Below are 27294 nucleotides of genomic sequence, written 5' to 3'. Positions count from 1 at the left end.
CGCTCACGCCCATCGCGTTTCTTCTCCCCGACGTGTCCGCGCGGGCCCCGCCGGCCGTTCCGAGCACGTGCGTGCACCCACCGTCGCCTCGATCATGCCGCCCCGCATGCGGTAAATGCAATTTGTGATCACGTTTCTCAATAGAGAATTTCGTAGTGTAGCTTACTTATTATAAAATAATTAGTGTAGTTATTGGTTATAAAATAATTAGAGTAGCTTACTGGTTATAAAATAATTTAATCTGAAAAGCTACTCCCTACTAGAGGACTCTTGTGGTAGAAAAATTTGATCCCCATGTGGTTAGTCCATGAACCTCCACCATTTCTCAATATTGGATAAAGGTCTCACTCGAGTAGCTTCTGTTCGCTCTCCTGATAGAGTCAGTCGTTGTGATGATAGATGGGAGGCACAACCACACCATCCTAATGTCCGGCCATGCGACCATACTCTCTTGCACTATATAGCACATTCATAAAAGTGAATGAAGAACACAAAATATGTATATCCTAGAGTTGGGAGGTGCTGGTTTGAAACTTCAAAACAGATGAAAACTTGAAGAAAAACATTGTGTAATCTAATTTGAGAACCAAAACAACCGTATTTTGGGTCGAAGGGTCGGACAAGCCGCCTTCGGCGACTTGCCAGGACATAGCTCTCGAAAAGTTTCATGGGATAAAAAAAAAATTCATCAAATTTGATCAACGGAGCTCAAAGTTATGGTCTCTCAAAGTTTCGACAGAGTTAAAAGTAATTTTTAGAGGATATAAAATTTCAGATGTTGAAAATTTTTACTCTTTTTATGAACATGGGTTTATAGATCATGAAAAAACGTATAAAAAAGAGTGGTTATTTGTTCCAAACAAATCAGAAACGAATGAGATATGGTCTTGGAAGGGCATATGCACATTTTTTGTGTCATGCACCAGTTCGCGAGCCTCGTACAAAAAATTTCTTATTATTTGCTCCATTAGTTGTAATTAATAAGCCTGAAATAGTCCATTCCGGTTCAACATAAAAAGAATATCAATTTACATGAATCGAGCCTAATTGCACACTTAATTGAGTTATTTGGTCAAATTCTAGAACAGTTATGCTGAAACATGATGTTGTAGCAAATCTGGAAACAACCCTATTGGCAAATCTAAAAACAAATTGTTGACCCTGATGCTGAAGTAATTCGGAAATCAAACTTTACTAGAAGAACCATATCGATCCGAGCTCCAGATCAAAAGATATGAAAATCAGAAAACGGTGGATCGGAAAAGGGCTACGGATTGTAGATGAGAGAGAAGAAAAAATAGGGCGGCAGGCGACGCAGCACAACTCGGGAAGGGACAGAGCGCGACTCGGCAGGCGTCGATATGATGGTGTCATTATAACACATGCCGAAGCAATTTGGATCTAAGGCACTCTAAGTACATCAATTATAATAAATTAGCTAACATGTTCAAAAACATTGAAACATAATGAGTTTGAATACTAACCTTTTGTAGGTTAAATTCTTTTTGCCTCACGAACCGGATTCGAACCACTGCTAGTGTCTTCCCTACTATTCTTCTGTCTTAAAACGGAATTGTAGAATCGAGCGAGTGACTAAATTTGAAAAGAATTTAGTATACATAAAAATAGAGTTTTGAGATAATTTCTCAAAGTTCTTCAAGAAGACTTTACCTCTTGATTACTCTATTTATAGAGTGATATTTGCATGTTCATGCAAATTTGAGATTACAAAATTTTAACACAAAATTCTACTCAAATTTGAGATTATGGGACAAGCATTCAAGTTTGAATTAACAAAATTTTAACACTCAAAGTTCCACTCAAATTTGTGGAGTTTATTTGACAAACACGCAAGTTTGGTTATACAAAATTTTAATACTCAAAATTCTACTCAAATTTGAGGGATTACGTGACAAACATGCAAGTTTGGATAAACCATATATTGACACTCAATATTCCATCACTCACCATCACTCAATATTTTGACTTTCTTTATTTTAATTTAACAATTAATTTCAAATCAAAATAATATTAAATAATTAATTAAACAATTTAAATAATATTTAACATTAAATCAAATGCATCCCATTCAATTCCCGCACATATTGATTATGAATCCCTATTCATAATTAAAATATTTAAATCTTATTTAAATATCTCAAATTCTCTCATTTTGTTTAATTCGTAATTAAATCAAAATGCGGTTAAATATATCATATATATTTAACGCATATTCCCTAATTTGAGTTCGAACACTTCAAACTCACTCGTCACACTAGTCTAAGGTTTAGTCCGATGTGAGTTAGCAAGAGGACCCAATGGACCTAAAGATTATGGGTTCCAACGATCCGAGATTAACCGACTAAACTCATTAACCTTTTAACCAACATTCATTAACTACTAGGACACTCCATTATAGCCTAGTAGTTGCACTCCCCTCACTATAGATATACTTCTGTCCATTTGATATAACTATGATTAGTAAGTCAATCCTTCACAGGTTGTTCGTAACCAAAGCTAGGTCAATTTACCGTATTTACCCCTAAAGTTACATCTTATTCCTTAAGTTTACTGATCCTTTAATGAACAATTGGTTTATGATCCAACCACCAAACCGAATCCCTTTCGGGCCAATGACAGGGTGGAGCCCCTTGTTCAAGACCTGGAGTCAGTACTTAAGTGAACAACCTCTCTACTATCCCTAGAAGCGGGTAGGAGTGAATTCTATCTTCCACCCTATGTCCCCAGCTATTCACCCAGTCTTACTCCTGAGATGGGAGTCTTATTTAGTCAGCGAACTTGGGCCACTCTCACCCATAAAAATCTAAGGATAATTCCAAATAAACAGAAGTTCATAGTTAGCTCAAGATTAAGGTCGAGTTACCTAGGTCATTGAGTAAAAAAATCAGTCTCAACAGTAAACGACATTATAAAGTGAGAGTGATTTTCTTCATGGTCCGATCTTATGCAATACTCATTGCATAGAACGCCCCCACTTACATGTCTCCACATGTACAATTTAGTGATCACATTGTTTATATCATATACAAAAGTGGGTTGCATTCATAGTGTCCCAGAATAAGGTACTCAGCTTTATTCCTGTACTATAGATCATTTTGACTATATACTTGAACTTGATCCACTCTTATATCTCTATATATATAGTTCAAGTAATCATACTATAGTCGGGGTGTTCTTAGTTTATTAGATTTAGATTAATGATTGTAAAATTCACTTTATTCACTAACCATCTTTATTGAATAAACATCAATAATAACTTTATTAAAAACAAAATATGTTTTTATTTACAAACTATGAGTTTTAGGACATAAAATCCAACATTTCTCATATTCTTGGAAGTTGTACGAAAAGAAAATGGGGTCGAAGGAAGGGGTTTAGAACTTTATGACACCCTCTCAAAGTGGTTTCAACCGCATGCATCGAAACCATTATTGAAGTGCTCCACTCAAGAGCAAAGGCTTATGCTTTTTGATGGATTTCTTAGCCGGTTTTCATTGAACCCCACTTCTCACAAGTGGCTTACATAATAGCCATCCTACAAGGATCCATAACCTTTATGTCAAACAATATGGCATGTCTCCAAATGGTTCATTCTTCTTCACTTCAAATCTCCAAGATGTCTCTCTACCAATAAAAATAACTTTTTGAAAAAATGGTAGTTTGTTAAGTTCGATCAAGTCAACAAGAATAAAAATTTGGGGGTTTTCAAATTTTCATCGATGTGCCAACATTTTCATGTGTTTATAAGTTCAATATGGTAATAAATTAAAAATTAGTATTTCTTTGATGTCTTAGAAAAAAAGGTTAAAAATATCAACAAAATAGATCTAATATTAATAATAATTGTAATACTAAGTTTTTGAATTCTCACTTTTGTGTCTCTTAGATCCACAACTTTAAAAAATATCAAATAAATTAGCGTATTACCTCGCTCAAGTTTTCTAGAGTATTTCTCTCATACATGACCTGAGGTTCGAGCATACGTCGATATCGTCCACGAAATCTGAAATTTGCATCACTGATTTATTCACTGGGTTAAAACAAGTGTTGCACAGTCGCTATCCCGCTACTGCAAAAGTACGATTGTGACAGTGGACAAGTCCATTTTCAGCTTCTACATGTTCAAGGTCTTGGTCCAATTCTGCTTCTACTAGGTCGGAATCTGAGGCTAGCTCCATGACACGTTTCAAGGGTCAAGAGTACGATTAGGTTATGGACTTATAGTCGTCTTCAACCTCGGCTTCCCCACAAGATTGTCTTTTGGGAAGCGTCGTATTTGTATGGCCTGAAATTTTCTCGGCTGCCCAGTCTCTCCAGCACTCAACCAGATGCTCATTTCATTGATTGAGTCAGGTATCCTCCATCCCCTTTTGGGTCGCCCCATTATTTTATATCTGAAAAATTTTAATATCTACAAAAATTTCATTTTAAATAGAAAACCCCGTAGTTGCCAACATTACAATAAACAAAATGACAAGAATCTAGCACTAAAAATATATCTTATATCTGTTCAAGATTTCAGGAAGAAATTCCGATCCAGAAAGTTGTGCTACAAGAGACCTGAAAATATTGGTAGTTTGTAAAGATATGCAAACCATACTCGAACGCACACTCTGTCAAAACAATCCACCGTTTGAAGTTGCTCGAGATGGGTCTACGAATGCTGGTCGACCCTCACCAAAGCAAAAGATGATGATTGCTTCGGATAGCATGTAGGACAACACTGAATCTATGTGGTTCATGAATATGTTTCCGACTCTGATGGAAATCTAAGCTACAAACCACGATTATACTGCATGAAATATAGCTTGAAATTGCGTACATTGCCATTTTTAGTCATGTCTATTTCGATGACATCGATTTCGAAGTTCCATCAATAGCTATGTTTCCCATTCCAATCTCCATAGCTTCTCTCTTGTCCTTCTCGCTTCTTTTAGTTGAAGCGTCCTGATCTTCGTGCTGATTTTGATGGTTTGATACAAAAGATTCAAGAATTCTTAGGACAGAACTTAACAATGGATGGTTGAGACATTGTGCTGCTCTTGGTCTTCTTTTAGGTGCAAATCCAATAAAGGAATAAGAAAGTCAGCCAAGTCATTAGCATCTTGCTCGCTGAAATCATACTTCTCAGTCAGCACCTTATTAAGAGGCCAAAAGCGCAATTGACGAATATGCCTCAACTCACCATATCTATTGAAGTAGTCTCTTGAATAGCGGTCACCTAATGCAATCTGTGCGGGATATTTTAAAGCAAAATATAAATAAGTGATTTTTTTTCAAATATATAAAATAAAGACAACATGGTATTTGTAAGTATGATAACATTACCTTGCCAGGCATCAATCCAAGAAGCTCCACCATCCATGCGAAGTGATCCTGAAAATAAAATAAATAGTAGAAATTACAACTTCTAGAAGAGAAGGTCCATGTAATAAGCTGATACTCATAGCAAAGTCTTGTTTTGTTGTTCCGTGAACACATATACTAGTGAGGTTGACATGATATACATGTAGTTATTTTTAAAAAATAAGAAACAAGTACCATATGTATACTACCACTATCCCATGAACAAAGGGGAATACGATTAGCGAGATAATAGCCACATTGTATTTAAAAAAACAAAAACAGAAAGAAAAGCATGTTAAAAGCAAAATTCTTTATATTTTCCAACCGATAGTCTTTTAAAATTATTCACCTGGCATATATAATGTATGACATGGTTGAAATTAAATTGAGCCTTCTCAACCAGTTAACCAAACAAAAAACAACCGACCAAATATTTCAGTATCTGGTAAACTTCCACATTATGTCGCTCTTACCGCTATAGTAGAAGAAACGTGTCAAAGAATGAAATTATAACTCATTGAGAACTCAAACAAATAACAATAAGAATAATAATAATAATAACTTTTCAGCATGGTTTTCAAACGATTGAAAATGTGAGACTTTACTATGAGTAGAAATAATGCTTCCCAAGGGGAGGTGAGACTCGATTAACAAATGTTACATGTTAAGAATTAATGATCATACTGATAAAAAAAGAAAAAAAAAAAGTCTTTGAACATACCTCATCCCTTTCATAGTTGGCACCACTGTGTAGATAAAAGAGAACATCACCGGTGGCCAACTCAAAACAAATGCAAGCAAATAACCACATATCTATTGGAGTCGAATATTTAGATCCAAGAAAAACCTCGGGACACCTATATTGCCGCATCTGAATATCATTAGTAAATTTCTTGTAGATTAGAGAAACTTCGAGAATGGGCAACTCGTGCCAAATTACTGCCATGTAAATTGCTACGAGTGTCTCATTAATGCCACTCCAATCACCATTGACATATAAGATGAATATCTAATGTCTAACGATATCCTTAATGCTAATTACATTATTAGAAAATTAATTTTTTTTGAATTACCGAGGTATGAGAAATAGTGATCAATTTCATATGCGATTGTATATCCTCAATCCAAAAGTTATCTGGTCACTGATTACTGGGTTTTAATTTGGTTAAACTAAACCTAGAGCTTAACAAATGTACTAACATCTTTTTCTACATTAATGTTAACATTGATGGACATTGTTTGTTTTCCTCGTTGAACTTGAATTCATTACCAATTATAGTCAAGAAAACACAAATCTGATCACTCGGCATTGTGGTTAAAGGTCATTAACTTTAACCAAGAAGTTTTAGGTCCAAAACTTGCTACCTGCTTGGAAGACTAACATTCTTTGATTGGGAGCTTCCAAATGTTGTAAAGTTGAACGATAGTAAGTTACTTTGGAGTTTGTGAAAGTGAAAAAGGTCAGGATTTAGGTACTACAAAAAGTTTGAGGAAGAAAAATTTCCTAATTCCCTTGATTCAGAATGAGAGTCGTGTATTGTTTCCTTCAGTGTCAATCTTGAATTTTTGCCATTCGTTTTTCACTCAAGTTCACTGGCAACTTGACCTGCTTGTCCATTCTGTAATGCTGGCCTATCCCTTTTGATGATAGCAATGATATTTTGACTTTCTTTGAATTAGGGAGGGATTCTTCTCCAGATTGGATAATTCTGTTCAAGATCAAGCAAATAGCCGACATTCTGACACCACATATAACCGTGATGATGCTGATTGTCTAACTAACCTGAATCATACAAGGAGTTTTGAGGTCCTAGATGATCTTTCTGGACGTTTTGGGCCAATTAACGTGGAAAGTCATAACGCAGGCTTTTATAGCATTGGTCTAACTGAAGTCAGCTATTATTTAGAAGGAATTATTGCTCAAGTCAGCTATTATTTAGAAGGAATTATTGCTGAAGTCAGATATTATTTAGAAGGAATTAGTGTTGAAGGTAGGGAAGCATCTCTTGATGCGGTAGAAAGTACACAAGAACAGGTTGTAGAGAAAGATTTAGCCAGCCAAACAGCTGATATCAACTCGATGGAGATGGAAGAAGATTTAGGACAATGTATGAGAAGAATTTTACAAGAAACTGCTGCAAATTTTTTATACCGTGAAGTTCCTCAAATTGATGCCGAGGATCATACTAGCATACTGGATGTCGAATCTTCCATTCAGCAAATTGATACCCGTGAGGAAAATTATGATATTGGAGTATTATCCGATCATTCTAGAAGTTTTCATGACAATGATCTTGAAAATGTAGGATCTGCTGAAATCTACTTCTCACGAGGAACTGAATGAAGAACTAGGTATGGGAGTTGAGCCAAATGATTGGCAAGCATCTGGTTTTCAACGGGATGAATGGAAAAATAACATTGAAGAAGATATAAACGAAATTCAGTTGGAAAGCATCACTACTAATTGGTCTGGCGAATTCTTGAGTACAACACATAGAGGAGATATTCATCTGCAAAATTCCTTGGAGCTTCACACGAAAATGTTATCTTTGTGGGGGATATTCCTAATTTGTTAGAGGGCTCTCCTAATCGGAAGGCTACATCTAGCCAAAGTCGGAGACCTTTTATTTTCCTAAAGAGAATAATGTGCATAATGGGGAAATTAGAGAACTTTTAAACATGTATCAAAAATTTTATATAACAACATGCCTTGCTGAATTCAGACTAAATGATGAATTTATATGTGAACTATTTTTCTTTATTATGCAGGAGAAATTCAGACTAAATGATGAATTTATATGTGAACTATTTTTCTTTATTATGCAGGAGAAGTAACTCTGCTTTTCTTAGTAGTGGTTTCTGTTAAAGATTGTTTAGATGGGTGTCAGGTATCTGATTAAATCTCTTAATAGTTATTTGATTTTATTTAGTTTTTGATTTGTTTTGTTACTATATATATATATATATATATTTTTAGATGTTTAGGTAGATTTTTTAAATATCTATATGTATTCCATTAATATAGAGAGCCTTCTTACACTTTATAATGCAACCTTCTCATCAACCATTCAATCACTCACTCTTACACTAACAAATTGGTATCAGAGCCGTCTTCTTAAAGGATCCGTGAGATCAAAATGGGATGAGTATCTAGTTTTTCAGCTGTTGCACCACCACTCTTCGATGAAGACAATTATCAAATGTGGGTAGTTTGTATTGAGACTTTGGATCTTTGGGAAACAATAGAAAAGGATTACGAGGTCCCTCCACTTCTAGCCAATCCTACTGTAGCACAAATCAAAGCATAGAAGAAAAAGAAGACAAGAAAATCAAAGGCAAAAGCTTGCCTATTAGCCGCATACGAATAATGTCCCTCAAAACAGCAAAGGAAATCTGGGATTACCACAAGGCTGAATATGAAGGAGATGAGAGGATTAGTGGAATAAAAGTCCTGAATTTTGTTAAATAAAAGCTATGTTCCTTACATTTAGTTAGGTTGTTTTGACGTCTCAAAACTTTTACGCCAATTGAAGAGCTTAATTCTACCATTTTTTGTGGGAGAAGTGTTAGCACAATTTTCTATTTTTGTAATTAGCTTTTCTATCTTTCTAATTAGGTTTGTTATTTAAAGAATTAGGTTTTTTATTTAAAGAATTAAGCTGAATAGAAATAAAACATCAAGTCTTCACCAAATCTCTCCCTCTCCCCTTTTACTTCAGCTATTTTTTATTTCGAAGAAACCTTCTTCGGCCAGTTTTTCGACTCACTCTCTCCTTTTACTTCAGCTATTTTTTCTTTCGAAGAAATCTTCTTCGGCCAGTTTTTCGTCGACGTTTTCCTTCGAATTGACAGAGTCAATTGTCAGAGTCAACAAGTGGTATCAGAGCTTGGTTGAAGCGATCGGTGGTATATCATTACAGAAGAGTCAATCTTATCAACAGTCAAGTTGAATAGCTCAAGTGATTAGAGCGTCGACCTGACAACACACAGGTCTCAGGTTTGAGTAGAAGAAAATGCAAAGCGTGAAAACACACACATCGTGGGGTCCATCCCATCGTCGTGTGGCGGTATCTCTATCACCGCCACAAAGAGGTCGACGCCGTGATGATAGGCGTGGGGTCCATCCCATCGTCGTGTGGCGGTATCTCTATCACCACCACAAAGAGGTCGACGCCATGATAATGGGCGTCGGAATTGTCATTGAGCGAGTGATCAGGGAAACGACAACCGCCATCGTCGGTGAGAAGGTCCAATGTTGATGCACGTCAACCTATTCGGGTCGGTGTTACAACGAGTGCAGAAATCCAACATCGAGCAGCAGCTGTAGAAGGAGATCTCGGAGATCCGCTTTAAGGACGGCAAATCCGTCGATGATTTAAGGTGATCCCAGATCACCTCGAGCAAGTCACGTGCGAAGCCCCTCCGCGACAACATCGGTGAGAGCAACGGGCCATGGAAAGCTCGCGGACGCACGCACGGGAAAGATAGAGATCATCAAAAGAAGGAGTCGATCGATTGTAGGTTGATCTAGTGCTTGAACTACAGGAAGAGAGGTCACTTGAGCAAGAATTGCTAGAGCAAGTTCAGGAAGGTCGAGTAAGAGCTCTAGCTGGGCGTATGAAAGGCGGCACCAGCTGGAGAGCAAAATCAATTGGAGGAGAAGCGAGTGTTCGCTCAGATCGGCGAGAGGGACGAGCAGCACGAGCTGGGCGCACGCACGGGAAAGATAGAGATCATCAAAAGAAGGAGTCGATCGATGGAAGGCCGATCCAGTGCTTGAACTGCGGGAAGAGAGGTCACCTGAGCAAGAATCGCTGGAGCAAGTTCAAGAAGGTCGAGAAGGCCCATGTGGCTCAAATCGACAACGACGTGAAACCCGAGAAAGAGCTCCAGCTAGGCGTAGGAAAGGCGACACTAGCTGGGGAGCCAATTCAACTAGATGAGAAGCGAGTGTTTTCTCAGATCGGCGAGAGGGACGAGTAGCACGAGCACCGGCGATGATCCTCGACACAGGGACAACAAACCATATGACCGAGGCTAGATTTGCATTCTTTGAGCTCGACTTGGAGATTCGTTAGAAAGTGAAATTCGGCGACGGCTCCGTCGTCGTCGAAGGGCGCGACACACTCCTATTCGTTAGCAAGGAAGGCGAGCACCGCGCTTGGCCGTAGGCGAAGCAAGAACAAATTGGCTTAGCTCACTTGTCATTGGAAAGTGAGTGCCGCACAATCGCTAATCAGCCTTCGAAAGTGCGATTGTGTCATCGAGCATCATCACTGATAGGGATGGCAGATTCATTGGGACATGAGTTATTCGCCTTCTTGGGAACAACCTTAAACATCTCCTCGAGTTATCACCCCCAAACCAATGGATAGACAGAACGATTCAATTGCTTGCTCGAAGAATACTTGCGTCGACGAACTGGATACAACTGTTAGATGTCGCCAAATTTTGCTTGCGATTGTGTCATCGAGCATCATCACTGATAGGGATGGCAGATTCATTGGGACATGAGTTATTCGCCTTCTTGGGAACAACCTTAAACATCTCCTTGAGTTATCACCCCCAAACAGATGGACAGACAGAACGGTTCAATTGCTTGCTCGAAGAATTCTTGCGTCGACGAACTGGATACAACTGTTAGATGTCGCCAAATTTTGCTTCCATTGCCAAACAAGCTTGTCTACGGGAAAGAGTCCCTTCAAAATTGTAAGTTGACGACAACCTTGCTTGCTTGAAGAATACTTACATCACTTCGTCGACGCTCGCTAGAAGAACTGGATACAACTGTTAGATGTCGCCCAATTTTGCTTCAATTGCCAAACAAGCTTGTCTACGGGAAAGAGTCCCTTCAAAATTGTAAGTGGACGACAACCGGCCTTACCCCATATTATTGATCATCCTTATACAGGAAAAAACCCACAAGCTCACAACTTTACAAGAGAATGGAAGCAGACGACAGATATAGCCCGGGCATATTTAGAGAAGGCTTTCAAGCATATGAAAAAGTGGGCAGACAAGAAGCGTCGCCCCCTTCAATTCCGAGCAGGAGATCAAGTTCTCATCGAGCTGAGACCAGAATAGATCAGATTTCGCAACCCAAAGGACTAGAGACTAGTTCGAAAATATGAAGGCCCGGTTGAAGTCCTTAAAAAGATCGGGACTACCTCCTACCGAGTTGCACTACCCGCATGGATGAAAATCCACCCAGTAATTCATGTGAGCAACTTGAAGCCCTACCACCCTGACCCAGACGACGACCAACGAAATGCAATCACAAGACCGAGCATCGATCTGAAGCAAAAAGAAACAAAAGAAGTAGAAGAGATCCTAGCCGACAGGGTTAGGAAGACAGGAAGACCTGTACGGACGATTCATGAATTCCTTGTCAAATGGAAGAATCTCCCTACAGAGGAAACCAGCTGGGAACGCGCCGAAAATCTGAACTCCGCCGCCACCCACATCGCAAGGTTTGAAAGTAGTCGGCTGACAGGGACGTCAACCAATTAGGTGGGGGAGGATGTCACGGTCATGCTCGTCCAGGGCGTGTTGCCCATGGCCGCATGCCCATGACAAGCGGGACACAATTCTATTCGTTAGCAAGGGAGGCGAGCACCGCAAGCTGAGGTAATCGACGACGACATCAAACCCGAGAAAGAGCTCCAGCTGGGCGTAGGAAAGGCGACACCAGCTGGGGAGCCAATTCAACTGGATGAGAAGCGAGTGTTCACTCAGATCGGCGAGAGGGACGAGTAGCACAAGCACCGGCGATGGATCCTCGACACAGGGGCAACAAACCATATGACCGGGGCTAGATCTGCGTTCTCCGAGCTCGACTCAGAGATTCGCGGGACGGTGAAATTCAGCGACGGCTCTATCGTCGAGATCGAAGGATGTGACACAATCTTATTCGTTAGCAAGGGAGGCGAGCAGCGCAAGCTGACCGACGTCTACTTCATCCCGAGGCTCAAGGCTAACCTTGGGAGCCTGGGTCAACTCGATGAGGCAGGTGCTTCATTTCCATCGAGCGCGGCCTACTCAAAATCTGCGATGATCGACGACGGCTCCTCACGCAGGTCCGGCGCACGACAAACCGTCTTTACATCCTAGAGTTAGAGATAGAGCAACCTGTCAGCCTCTCGGCCAAGACTGGAGAGGTATTTTGGAGGTGGCACGCAAGGTACGGGCACTTAAACTTTCCTGCTCTAGAAAAGCTACAGAAGGAGGAGATGGTGCACGGTTTGCCGACAATCAAAGGCGTGAACAAGCTATGCGACGGGTGCCTCATCGAAAAACAGAGGCGCACACCCTTTCCGTCTAAGACATCCTACCGCGCCGACGACCCATTGGAGCTTGTACACAGGGATATCTGCAGGCCCATCAAGCCGGCGACCCCAGGCGGTAAGAGTCTCTTCCTTCTATTAGTCGATGGCAAAAGCCGCTTCATTTGACTGACCCTGCTGCAAGTGAAAAGTGAGGCAGCAGAAGCGGTTAAGCGCATGAAAGCGCGAGCGGAGGTCGAATGTGAGAAGAACATGCAAGTGATGCGCACAAACCGAGGTGGAGAATTCACCTCGGCAAGTTTCGATAAGTACTGCGACGAGTTCGACATACAACGGCACCTAACGGTGCCCTACTCCCCCCTACAGAACGGAGTGGTAGAGCGCCAAAATCAGACCATCGTCGGGACAGCGAGGTCAATGCTGATGATGGCCGGGATGCTAGGGAGATTCTGGGAAGAGGCGATTATGACGGCCGTCTATCTCCTCAATCGGTCACCAACCCGAAGCCTCGACGGGAAGACGCCATATGAGGCCTGGTACAACAAAAAGCCAGCGGTACATCATTTCTGCGTGTTCGGCTGCGTCGCATACATGAAGGTAACACGTCCCCACCTCGCCAAGCTCGATCCTAGGGGAATGAAGGTCGTCTTCATCGGCTATGAACCCGGGAGCAAGGCGTACAGACTCTATGATCCTGTAGGGGGGCGAGTTCACGTGACTCGCGATGTCATCTTCGACGAAAGCACCTTCTCGCAGTGGAATGACGTGATCGAGGCAGACCATAATCCAAATCAATTCATGGTGGAGTACCTCGTCACTGAGCCGAAAGAAGGAGGAGCCCAGCATCAGGAGCCGTCACCGTCGCCAGCAGGTGCACCCCCTGAACCAATGGAATTTGCAACACCACGGACAGCATATAGCACAGCTTTTAGGAGGAGAGGTTTTTCTCAAGGTTTTTCACCAAGAAGAAGAAGACCTTCCATGTACCATGATCACTCTATTTAAAGAGTCATCTTTGCATGTTCATGCAAATTTGAGATCACCTAATTTTCACACTTAAATTTCCACTCAAAAGTTTTGGGATTATGTGGCAAGCATGCATGTTTGAGTTAACCAAATTTTGACACCTCAAAATTTCACTAAAATCGATTTTTCCATTAGATGAAGTCAATATTTTGACTTTCTTCATTTTAATTCAACAATTAATTTGAATAATGAATTTCAAATTAAAGTAACATTAAATGATTAATTAAACTATTTAATTAATATTTAATATTAATTCAAATGTCAATCCCAATCAATTTTGACACATAATTGATTAAGATATTTAAATCTTATTTAAATATCTCAGATTCACTCTTTTTGTTTAATTCGTAAATAAAACAAAAATGCGGTTAAATATATCGTATATATGTAGTGCATATTCCCTAATTTGAATTCGAACACTTCGAACACACTCGTCACACTGTTTTATGGTTTAGTCCGATATGAGCTAGCAGAGGGACCTAATGGACATGATCATGGGCTCCAACAATCCAAGATTAACGGCTAAACTCATTAACCTTGTTAACCAACATTCGTTAACTACTAGGACACTCCACTATAGCCTAGTAGTTGCCCTCCCCTCACTATAGATATATTTCTGTCCATTTGATATAACCATGATTAGTAAGTCGATCCTTCACAGGTTGTTCGTAACTAGAGCTGGGTCAATTTACCGTTTTACCCCTAAAGTTACTTCTTGTTCCTTATGTTTCACTGATCCTCTAATGAACAATTGGTTTGTGGTCCAGCCAGTAAACTGAATCCCTCTCAGGCCAATGAGAGGGGGGGGGGGGGGGGGGGGCCTTGTTCAAGACCTGGAGTCAGTGCTTAAGGGAACTACCTTTCTTCTATCCCTAAAAGCGGGTAGGAGTGAATTCCGTCTTGCACCCCACGTCCCCAGCCATTCACCCAGTCTTACCCCTAAAATGGGAGGCCTATTGAGTCGGCGAACTAGAGCCACTCTCACCCATGCAAATCTAAGGATAATTCCGAACAAAAAGAAGTTCATGGTTAGATCAGGATTAAAACCAAGTTACCTAGGTTATCGAATGAAAAGAAAATTAGTCTCAACAGTAAACGACATTAGAAAGTGAGAGTGGTTTTCTTCAGGGTCCGATCTTATGCAATACTCATTGCATAGGACGCCCCCACTCACATGTCTCCACATGTACAATTTAGTGATCACATTGTTTATATCATATACAAAAGTGGGCCGCATCCATAGTGTCCCCAGAATAAAGTACTCAGCCTTATCCTTATACTATAGATCATTTTGACTATATACTTGAACTTGATCCACTCTTATGTCTCTACATATAGTTCAAGTAATCATACTATAGCCAGAGTGTTCTTAGTTTATTGGATTTAGATTAATGATCGTAAAGTTCACTTTATTCAATAACAATCTTTACTGAATAAACAACAATAATAACTTTATTGAAAATAGAATGTGTATTTTTTTTTACAAACTATGAGTTTTAGGACATAAAACCCAACAGAAAATTCATTCACCATACAAGTGTTGGAGAAGACCTGACACCTTCTTCTCCAAATGCAATCAACTTGAATCTGAAGCTGTGATGTGCAAAGTCAAAGGTCAGGTGAAAGAAGTAGATACACAAGAGGTTGATCAAGAAGAAGAAGATCAATTGTTTGTGGTGGTGGGGCCCGCGCGGACACGTTGGGGAGAAGAAATGCGATGGGCGTGAGTGTTTGAGCGGGGACGGTTGCATTTGTAAAGAAAGGAAGAAAAGAACGGGGAGAAATTGAAATAACGAGTAAAAGAAATAAAAAAGGAGTGCACCACTCTTACCCAAGCACGCATAACTACGGAGTTCTGATGGGATCCAGTGCATTAGTGCTGGTATGATCGCACCCAACATGCAATGTGCATAAATTGCATTTAACGCATGCGGGGTGTAACAACCATACTATGAAGATAGTAGGTTGTGACCCTCACGCCATGACAAGCAAAGTGGCGTCCCTCAAGAGGCGCCCATCCGGCCATATGCGAGCCAATATAGAAGAGTGCCATAATGCGATCGAGGAGGACGATGCATTATCCAACACACCACCACACAAAGTGGGCATTGAAGACATGTTGAGACATAAGCAAGACAGAAACATCAGAATAGACATGATGAGCAAGATAGGCTTGTTGAAGGGCCGGTAAGGCCCCGGGCCTTAACCTCAAAAGTCAGAGTTTCAGAAGGAATTTGGGCATGCGGTTCGGGAGTTAAGTCCGTCTATATGAAATATGAATGCTCGCCAAGTTTGGTGTCAATCGGACATCGAACAGACAATGCATGACACCGTATGACACCTCACGAAAATCATGTCTACACCTGGTAGAATAAAAATGGCTTAAAATGTACTATAGGGGGTACCATGGGGTGTTAGCTCTCCACCACTCCTGGGCCCTGTGGCCTAAGTGAGCTACCCTGTGGCACATACGTGTGTCACAGTGTGGGCGAGCGTGCCGAGACGAGTGTCTCGGGCGACTTCCTTTGAAATGGGTTTTTAAAGGACAGTACCGGGCGGCACGGATATGCCGGTATTGCACCCTAGCCCGCATGTTGGAGGTTGCTATATACACCTGCTATCTGGTACGGTATCTATAAATGACTCGACATGGGCACGGGAGGGCCTATGCCTCGATAGAACCCGGATGGATGGATGTTCAGGAAGTTCTGATGAGATGAACGACATGCGGGCCCATTCTCGATAGCATGACCGAATGAGTTATGATGGTCGACGACACCTCGAGACTCAGGATGACGTCAAGGCATATGGACCCTGTCGATGGGGATCGAGATGGCAAGAGGAGATGCGACGTTGTATTGAGAGACCTTGGCCCGAGTAAAGGCAAGGTCGAGTCGAATGAGTTGGCCTAGTGTAAAGGCAAGTCGGATGTGTCGTAGACGATTGAACGTGCACGCGCAGGCGGCGTATGTGGTTGAACAAGCTTGGATTCTGCACGATGGATGAAGACAAACCTCGCCGAAGGTCCGACGAAGCCACAAAGTCGGGGCGAAAAATATATATGGGGCTTAATTCCCCTCAAGGCTAGTCTATGAGCATGTCAAGATCACGACGTCGCACGGTAAAAAAATGTAGGACCGTGACACAAGACGGCATGATCAAGGCGATAGTGAATGCACGCACGTGCTTGAAACAACTGGCAGGGCCCGCACAGACACGTCGGGGAGAAGAAACGCGATGAGCGTGAGCTTGCGAGTTGGGGGTGCAACACGAGGACTTCCCAAGTGGTCACCCAACTTAGTACTACTCTCGCCCAAGCACGCTTAACTGCAGAGTTCTGATGGGATCCCGTGCATTAATGCTGGTATGATCGCACCAGACATGCAATGCGCACAAATTGCATTTAACGCATGCGGGGCGGCATGATCGAGGTGATGATGGGTGCACACACGTGCTAAGGGGAATGAAGCATTTCTTATAAGGGTGTGGAAACGAATCGCTAGTAGATGTGTTTTAAAACTGTGAGACTGATGACGATGCGTAACGGGCTAAAACAGACAATATCTACTAGCGATGGCCTTGAGTTGTTACAAATGATATCAGAGCTAGACACTGAGTAGCGTGCTAGCGAGGACACTTGGCCTCCAAGAGGGGTGAATTGTGAGATCCCACATCGATTAGAGAGGGGAACGAAATATTTCATCATGCCTATACATAAATTAGGGCCTAATCAGGTTTTCCAACCTTCTTGCATGTCTAGCAAAGTACATTCAACATATCATGTTAAAGTCCTAACATTAAATTCAGTATAATAGAAGTCCAAAAACATGCAATTGAGCCAAATCATTAAATATTCCATTTCCTATGCTTAGTTGTCCAATTTCATGGTGCTTACTTAGTTTAACCCTCCATGTCACTCATCCCAATGTCAAGTATTTGTGAGGTGTGACCACTAACTGCTCCCAACTATTAAGCAGCTAGGACATTATGAGAAATATCACACGATATTGGTCAACCGTTAGGGTGACTCACTAACAGACCAAATAATGCGTCTCAACTAAGAGATGGGGCGATCCTCGTGCTTGCCAAGTTACTACCCTCATGTGATTCTTTACCCTCGTAGACGAGTTTTCGATCAAGGGATAGTTGGGGATCCCTTAGTCGTACCCAAGTAAGGTCTTTATATGGTGCATTGTACTTCAAGGCACGACTTGCTACTCTAGCTCCTAGGTGGCCACTATGGATGACTATGGATCTATATTCCTATTTAGGTTCACTAATAGAAGCTATTATCTTGACTGTTAGTCCCCACTTGGCCATATAACTTGCGAGAAGTGACCCCTATATCTATCATCACCATAGAGACCTCTATCCCTCCTTGTAAATGAATTCATGATTAGGAGTGAGCTGGCGAGCCCACTAATTGTTCTTGTATGGTAAGTTGTTGATCTACTCAACACTAGATGCTAAGACATGGGTCGACTTTGGTATAACTTGTATTCACGCTCTAAAATCAAACATCTAGGTTTGTTTGTGGTAACCTAGCCTTTTCGCCCCTCATGAGCTGATAAGAAAATCTTTCAAATCTATAATATCATTTAGGGTCTTGAGCTCCCCTAGTTGTACTAAACCCCTTGAGAATTGAGGGGAGTTAACCCGTGCAACTTGTATGTATTGATCTAGGGTTTCGAACTGCTCACTACACCCTAGTGCACATTTATGGTCTTACTAGGCTCAGAGTTTTGGAACAATGTCGTCTCCTAACTAACCATCCTTAGGGGTCAGGTATGGCCCTCGATTCACATATATAGCCTAGGTAGAGAAATTCATGTTAGCAAAAATTAATAGTAGGTCATGAGGCCTTTTGTATTTAATAGATTAAAGCATCCATAATTCAGTCATAAGCTCTCTATTCACGCTATTCCAAATTGATCCGACATAAACTTATATAGAATAGTCTAAAAGGAGGGATGTTTGGGTGCTCAGTTTTCTAGTTTTTGGAAGTTCAAATCCTCTCAAATGTCCCAAGTGGGTCCTAAAATGAGTCTAAGAGAAGAAAATTAGTGAAAAAGTCTTTGAAAATTAGATTTTGGAAGGTGATAAAACACGAAAAACTACTAATTGGCTGCCTGTTCACCTTGTCAACTTTGACTGTGGTTAGCTTCTATTTCCCCATATATGCCCTATTTTCTCGCACTTTCTCACCTCATCGTCATAGTTTCAACCCCTCTTTCAACAACGAGTTCAGTTGGTAGAGAGTATATGAATTTGACCTTTCGAGTCTATTTGATAAGAAATGGAATAACATCCTAACTAGTGAACCCTTATAAGACCTTTTCTCTTGGGTCGAGGTGATACCTTATAAGACTTTTTCTCTAGTTGGGACATTATGGTTTGTGCTTGTCTGCTCTCATCATCCATAAGAGGCTAGTTGGTGAACCCTACCCATACGACCATCTAGCCACCCAAGATTGGGGAAGCGACCCCTATGCTTGCCAGCTACTAAGGCTACCCGCGTAATCCTACGTCCCTTAATAGGATGGATGTGCTATGTAGGGTAATCCAACTGAACTTTTGTCATTCTTGGATGTCATGGAGGTCAACTAGGTTCTTACGGATTCTAGGCCATTTAAATAAATTAAAAAATTTATGTGATAAAATTTAAATCAAAATAAAGACAAGAAGCAAGGCATCATTAGATTTAAAATAAAATCCAATTTTAAGAAGGGGTTCAAATTTATTACCAATCAAAAAAGGTTTGAGATATAATTACAAAACAAAATAGAAAATATTCAAATACAAAAATGGACAACGATCTACAGAGACCCCCTTTATGACCGCACTTCAAACGCTTCCCCACCTCGACCGACAACCTTCAAACACATGAAAAAAGAAAGAAAAATGGGTGAGTATATAAATATACCCAGTAAACAATCTATTCGTAGGCTCTCACTGCATCTTTGACCTGGCATAAGACTACATGTTTTACTCTAAACTCTAGGTGTATTGCTATTATTGTGCGCAATCTTGATTAGCTAGCTTAGCCTACGCAACGGTAACCAGTATATGAGGTGATGCTATCCCACGTAACCTTGTACCAGGTGGGGGACAACATGGTGAGTGTTAACTTGCTCGTCATCCATGAGGGGTTAGCTGGTGAACTCATCCCACAAGCCATGAAGTCACCCAAGGGTGAAGACATTACCCCCCGATACATGCTAGCTCCACTAGTTACTTGCATGATTAACGTCTTTTCGTTGCCCTCCATCCAGGATAACCACTAACTACTAGCGTGATCAATGTCCAAGCACAGAAAAAGATACACCATGCAAAGTAATCAATCAAACCAATGAGTAACACAAATCTAACCAGCCTCACATCTACCTCGATGGTACCGTATCGAAGTGGAAAGAGAAATGGAAGCTCATTAATACTATACTAGTTACTATCGGCCTCGAAGGCTACCATTATCATTCTTAAATGTCGTGGAGGTCTACTAGATTTTTGGACATCTAGGTGGCTTCAATCACATCTCTCGTTTTCAGGACATTCAGAGTTAGCTTCTTGGGCTAAAAAGATCTTTGAATGCAAACGGGTAAGCTTCTGATTGCTCATGATCCTGGGCTTCAAGATCTACTGGAAACGGCTAAAAAGATCTTTGAATGCAAACGGGTAAGCTTCTGATTGCTCATGATCCTGGGCTTCAAGATCTACTGGAAACGTATTGATTTGTAGACCACACTCTATGCATCATGTTAAACATGACATTGGGACACGTGTCATGTTTGCTACTCTATGCATCATGTTAACTTGCAACGCACGTAGCATCATGTTAAACATGACGATTGTTTTTTCTTTTCATCATTTACACATTCATACTCATCATAAAAGGATAATATCTCGATGCATCTGACATACAATAATATATGAGGTCTCAATATTTTTTACATTAATTAAATCATGCAAGAACCCCTTCCAATTTCTTTCTCCATATCATATCATTTTATAGCATAGCCTTTAAAGCATATCTCAGGGTTGTGTATCATGTCAAAACATTTTATTATGTATCATTCATATCATACATCGTGTTATATCATGTCATGCAACATACCATATCATCTCATGTATCATATCATAACACGTGTTATTGTTAAGGATATTTAGTACTAAAGTATAATTTACCATATATATATCATATTTGATATTTTATTATAGACAAATATCTTCTTACCATAGGTATCTTCCCATATATTGTATTATCAAACATATTATAAACACATCACACATATCAAACATATGATACGTACAAAGACACTGAACACATGTCATCATACATAAAACAAACTTCTAACCATGCCGATAGTAAAACCACTTATTTTGATGGTCTTAGCTGAAGTTCTATCTAACTCCAAATTAGCTTACTTTCGTCCCACGAACTCGTTCCCAATGATGAAGACGGTAGTATACATTGATACATTTTCTTCTCCCACTTACTATTTTAAAAAAAAATCTCAGGAGACTCACCGTGATATTGACTCATGCAAACAAATTCTAGAGAGAAGAATTGTCTAAGAATCACCCCGAAACCATAAATCTCACGCTGTAAATAAATGATAGAGATCGTAGTCGATGATAAATACAGTGGGATATCTTGAAATATGTCATTTTTTTTACTAAATATTTTAAAATAGGATTTTCAACTGCTTATGCCTAAAAAAATATTAAAGACTCAAATGTAACGATAAAAAATATGACAAAGAAATTAGGTCATGGAAATCACTCCACTAGCCACGCTAAGTGGGATAGTAATAATATGGTTGAATACTATCACAACTACATAGCACTTTGGAAACTTCCATTCAATTTCCCACGTGAGTTTTTTTAGGTTGAATAATAAATTACTCTGAATTTTAATGAATATGTCCCTTAATTAATTGTTGAAAGTTAAAAAGGTTTAATTTTTTTTTTTTTTTTTTTTTTTGTAAACTTTTAATTTTAATTTTAGTTCTAAATATCATAATTTTTTATTGTTAACATCGTGACCTAAATATTTAGAGAAAAGGTAATTAAAACAAAATTGAAATTTATAGATATAAAATATGAAACCAGTAAATTACATTATTTTTTAAGAATCAAAATTGAAATTTATAGATATAGGTGAAATAGTTTTTAAAACCACCATCAAATTAATTTGACTCAACTAATTATTAAGTGGGGTTTGAGTATAAAGTTATGTAGTGCAGTAGTCATCATGTGATGACCATTTAGTAAATTTAATATTCATTTCCGAAAAGGTATCATGTAATTATAACTCTATAATTAGTGTCTAAACGATATAGTTTACCGGCTAGCAATTTCTTTTACAAAATATGAGATGGAGTTTTCTTGTGGTATCTGGGTACGGGTGAAATACAATAATAAATTAAATTTACACTACATTTACCGATTTTGAGACAATGGAGTTTGATTAGTCAGAGCCTCTTAGTAGTGCTCATTATGAACTTTAAATTTAAGCATACTTAACAGGAGCATTCCTATGTTGTGCATTCTTTTTTCTTCAAAAAAAAAAAATAATAATAATAATAAATCCACAACCCATTTGAATGCATATAGAACACTGGTGAGGCATCATGTCATAAAAGAATGTTGACTATCGCCAAGTGACGAATCTTAATTCTAAATCTAAGTCTAAGGTGGTCATAGTCAAATTGAAAAAATAAAAATAAAGAGGTGGGCTTCCTCGGCTTGGTTTGCCATCAATTGGCTCGATTTGATTGTTTTGTACTGTTCCAGAGGCATTTTCTACTCAACGGAGACCAAAAAAGGTTACTATAACTATGATTTTTTACCATTTATAATATTTAACATGGTTTAAAATTGCTTTTAAGATGAGCCAGTGATGTTGACGTATGGATAGATTCTAAGTACAATTTACGTATGGATGAGATATTATAGGTGAAATTGGATTATGCGAGCTTAATTTAGGAACATTCAACCAAAGCAAACTTATGAACATAAATGACATGAATAACATGTAAACAGTGGCATATTTACCGGTTATTATTTGTATTCTAATTATTGTTGTGATGTATGTACTTCTGTTTATTGAGTCATGTGTTCTATATTAATAGGATCACAATGAGACACCGTGATAAACATGAATAAAATATCAGGAATATATATGCAAGTCTTATAGGAAATTTATGTCATTATAAGTAATGAAGTATTATGTAACAACCCAAATTTTCTATTAACCTAAAGTCTACATGCACGATGTAGCTTCTTATATGGAAAAATTCATTAGACGACATCATAAAATAATGTCATCGACTTACATGTTTAAGAAAAGATCTTAAAATAGTAGTGAGGAAATATTAAAATAACTTAAGTAAATATAAAAATAGCAATCACTGTACTGACCAAGGATCTACAAAATTAATTGCAACTATCCTATTCAAGTTCCATGGTATTTAATTGTGATGTCATTGTCAACGTCAACCGTATATGAGTGTCTTGCTTTTACCTGAAATATAGAAGGAGCACATGACTTGAGTATTTTAAGAAATACTTAGTAAGTGGCCCCAGTGTTGGGGTCAGTGAATGCAAACATATGCGATCATGATTAAGGATCTATCATTTAAAACAATCATAAAGGTGGCCTCCAGTTCGGATAAATTAGATGTGTATTACTTCCCTACACACACCCCACACATGCAAGCATGAGCTCACTAGGCATGTTTACACACCCCCTGGATCTGCATAGTCGAGCTAGTTGACAGTAGTTAGACATTCGAAGGTACAACAAACTCTCAAATATCATGCAAGAGATGTTCATCATCATAGTGTATGCGTTTGCACTATCATGAAAGGGAAAGTATCCTGATGTAAATGTACATATAATATGCATGAAGTCCTTATGCTTTTCATCTTAAATCATTCATGCGACACAACCCCAGACATCCTTCCCATATTACTCTAGGTAATATGCATGTATAAGCTTTCATACATTCATCATTTATAACATTGTTTAGGGGTTTGTATCAGAAAACTCATTATCAAAATGCAACACGACATTTCATGCATGCACATTATTGTAACATGAGATATCATCATACTATGTCATATTATCATCATACATCTCATGTCATCATGTCACAATGCATCATCATCTTATCATAGCATCATAATACATAACATAACCATAACATCATATCATCATCATAACACATCATAATATCATAGCAAATCTCATCATCATTGATGGTGTTAATATAACACATGCGGAAGCAATTTGGATCTTAGGCACTTTTAAAACATCAATTATAGTAAATAACTAGCATGTTCATAAGTATTAAAACTTAATGAGTTTAGATACTAACCTTTTGTAGTTCAAACTCCTTTTTCCTCACGAACCGGTTTCGAACCACCACTAGTGTCTTCTCCACTATTCTCCGGCCTTGGAACGGGATTATGGAATCCAGTGAGTGACTAAACTTGGGAGATATTTTGTATATGTGAAGAGAGTGTTTGTGAGAGGTTTTTTTCTCAAGGTTTTTCACCAAGAAGAAGAAGACCTTCCATGTACCATGATCACTCTATTTAAAGAGTCATCTTTGCATGTTCATGCAAATTTGAGATCACCAAATTTTCACACTTAAAATTCCACTCAAATGTTTGGGATTATGTGTCAAGCATGCATGTTTGAGTTAACCAAATTTTGACACTCAAAATTCCACTCAAACTTGTGGGGTTTATTTGGCAAGCATGCAAGTTTGGTTAAACCAAATTTTGAACCTCAAAATTCCACTATGCATGGATTTTTCTATTAAATAAAGTCAACATTTTGACTTTCTTCATTTTAATTCAACAATTAATTTGAATAATGAATTTCAAATTAAAGTAACATTAAATGGTTAATTAAACTATTTAATTAATATTTAATATTACTTCAAATGCCAATCCCAATCAATTCCGACACATAATTGATTAAGATATTTAAATTCAGATTCTCTCTTTTTGTTTATTTCGTAAATAAAACAAAAATGCTTTTAAATATATCGTATATATGTAGTGCATATTTCCTAATTTGAATTCGAACACTTCGAACTCACTCGTCACACTGTTCTATGGTTTAGTCCGATATGAGCTAGCAGAGGGACCTAATGGACCTATAGATCATGGGCTCCAACGATCCAAGATTAACCGGTTAAACTCATTAACCTTGTTAACCACATTCGTTAACTACTCGGACACTCCACTATAGCCAAGTAGTTGCACTCCCCTCACTATAGATATATTTCTGTCCATTTGATATAACCATGATTAGTAAGTCGATCCTTCACAGGTTGTTCATAACTAGAGCTGGGTCAATTTATCGTTTTACTCCTAAAGTTACTTTTTGTTCCTTATGTTTCACTGATCCTCTAATGAACAATTGGTTTGTGGTCCAACCAGTAAACCGAATCCCTCTCAGGCCAATGAGAGGGTGGGGCCCCTTGTTCAAGACCTGGAGTTAGTGCTTAAGGGAACTACCTCTCTTCTATCCCCTAAAAGTGGGTAGGAGCGAATTTCATCTTGCACCCCACGTCCCCAGCCATTCACTCAGTCTTACCCCTGAAATGGGAGGCATATTGAGTCAGCGAATTAGAGCCACTCTCACCCATGCAAATCTAAGGATAATTCCGAATAAATAGAAGTTCATGGTTAGCTTAGGATTAAAACCGAGTTACCTAGGTTATCGAATGAAAAGAAAATTAGTCTCAACAGTAAACGACATTATAAAGTGAGAGTGGTTTTCTTCAGGGTCCGATCTTATGCAATACTCATTGCATAGGACGCCCCCCCTCACATGTCTCCACATGTACAATTTAGTGATCACATTGTTTATATCATATACAAAAGTGGGCCGCATTCATAGTGTTCCCAGAATAAGGTATTCAGCCTTATCCTTATACTATAGATCATTTTGACTATATACTTGAACTTGATCCACTCTTATGTCTCTACATATAATTCAAGTAATCATACTATAGCCAGAGTGTTCTTAGTTTATTGGATTTAGATTAATGGTCGTGAAGTTCACTTTATTCAATAACAATCTTTACTGAATAAACAACAATAATAACTTTATTGAAAATAGAATATGTTTTTTTTGTTTACAAATTATGAGTTTTAGGACATAAAACCCAACAATCATAACATATCATAATATCATATCAACATACATGACACGTGCAAGAGACACTAGACACGTGTCATTATACGTAAAACAAGTCTTTCGATTGAACCGATAGTAGGACCACTTACTTGGTTGACCTTAGCAAATAATAAATTTAGTAGCACGTGTCAAATAATAAATTTTCGGGGAAGATAAGGATGTCTATATTTAGTAGCATGCCTGAACTAAGTCGTTTGCAATTGGGAAACAATAATTTTAGTGGAAGTATTGAAGATGAATTACTAGTCCTAATTTAATTGTGTTGGACATATTTGAGAATCGTATCTCAAGTTCAATTCCTCATTGGATTGGTAACTTAACAAATCTTCTATATCTTCAACTCTCAAAAAACCGTTTGAAAGGCAAAATCCCAATTGAACTTTGCTCTCTTCAATTTCTCAAATTCTTTGACGTCTCTGGAAATCAATTACATGGCTCCATACCCTCTTGCTTCAACGTTCCTTCATCGAACTACTTGTACATGCAACACAACAACTTCTCAAGCCCAATTCCTAAGGCTTTTTCCAAAAACAAGGAGCTAGTGGCATTTGATTTGAGTCAAAATAGATTCTGAGGACATATTCCTTCTTGGATTAATAAATTTTCAAGTTTACAATTCCTTTTATTAAAAGGAAATCATTTGCGTGGCTCAATTCCAAGACATGTTTGTGGGTTAAAATAAGTATTATGGATCTTTTGGGTAATAAACTCAAAGGATCTATTCCTTCCTGCTTAGGTAACATGTCGTTTGGGATCTCAAAAGAGTCTAAAAGTTCATATGAATCAATGGAGCTTGATTTTAAAACTATGTTCTTTGTTGAGATTGATGTTGTATTTGATGGAAAAGGTATGTTTTGGAGAATTAGTCATGACGATAAGTATTCGAAAGGGGAGATTGGAGTAAATTTCATGACCAAGAATAGATTACAACAATATAAAGGAATATAAAGGAAGTATTTTGTAGTACATGTGTGGATTGGATTTATCAAACAATGAGCTAAGTGGAACAATCCCACCACAAATTGGGTACTTACACAAGATCCATGCATTGAACTTTTCACACAATAAATTGAAAGGGCGGATACCGAAGACCCTTTGTGAATTGAAACAAATGGTGAGCTTGGACCTTTCTTATAACTTGTTGAGTGGAGGCATCCCTTCCAACCTATCTCAGCTCGATTTTCTTTCGTTCTTCAATGTGTCCTACAACAACTTGTCGGGCGTAATCCCTATGTCACCCCACATTAGAACATTTGTTGAGGGCAGCTATTTAGGTAACCCTAATCTTTGCGGGGTGGTTGTTGGAAAAGGTTGCTCGAGTCATAAGTGGAAACCAAAGAATCAAAATGAGGAGTTGATGAGAGAGGAAGATGACAAGATTAATGGATATGTAGATACGTT

At 38.8% G+C, this 27294-nt stretch overlaps 1 non-coding gene across 1 annotated transcript; it reads right to left on the bottom strand.

The window, feature by feature from the left end:
• Positions 1-16935: 16935 nt before the first annotated feature.
• LOC111439787 lies at positions 16936-17054 on the bottom strand. The gene has a single exon (XR_002709866.1). It is a non-coding gene; the product is annotated as a 5S ribosomal RNA (ribosomal RNA).
• Positions 17055-27294: the final 10240 nt, after the last annotated feature.

Source organism: Cucurbita moschata, unplaced genomic scaffold (assembly GCF_002738365.1).
Source record: "Cucurbita moschata cultivar Rifu unplaced genomic scaffold, Cmos_1.0 Cmo_Scf00106, whole genome shotgun sequence".
In the NCBI taxonomy this organism is placed as follows: Eukaryota; Viridiplantae; Streptophyta; class Magnoliopsida; order Cucurbitales; family Cucurbitaceae; genus Cucurbita; species Cucurbita moschata.
The sequence above is the reverse complement of the archived record's forward strand: the minus strand, read 5'-3'. Positions and strand labels throughout refer to the sequence as shown.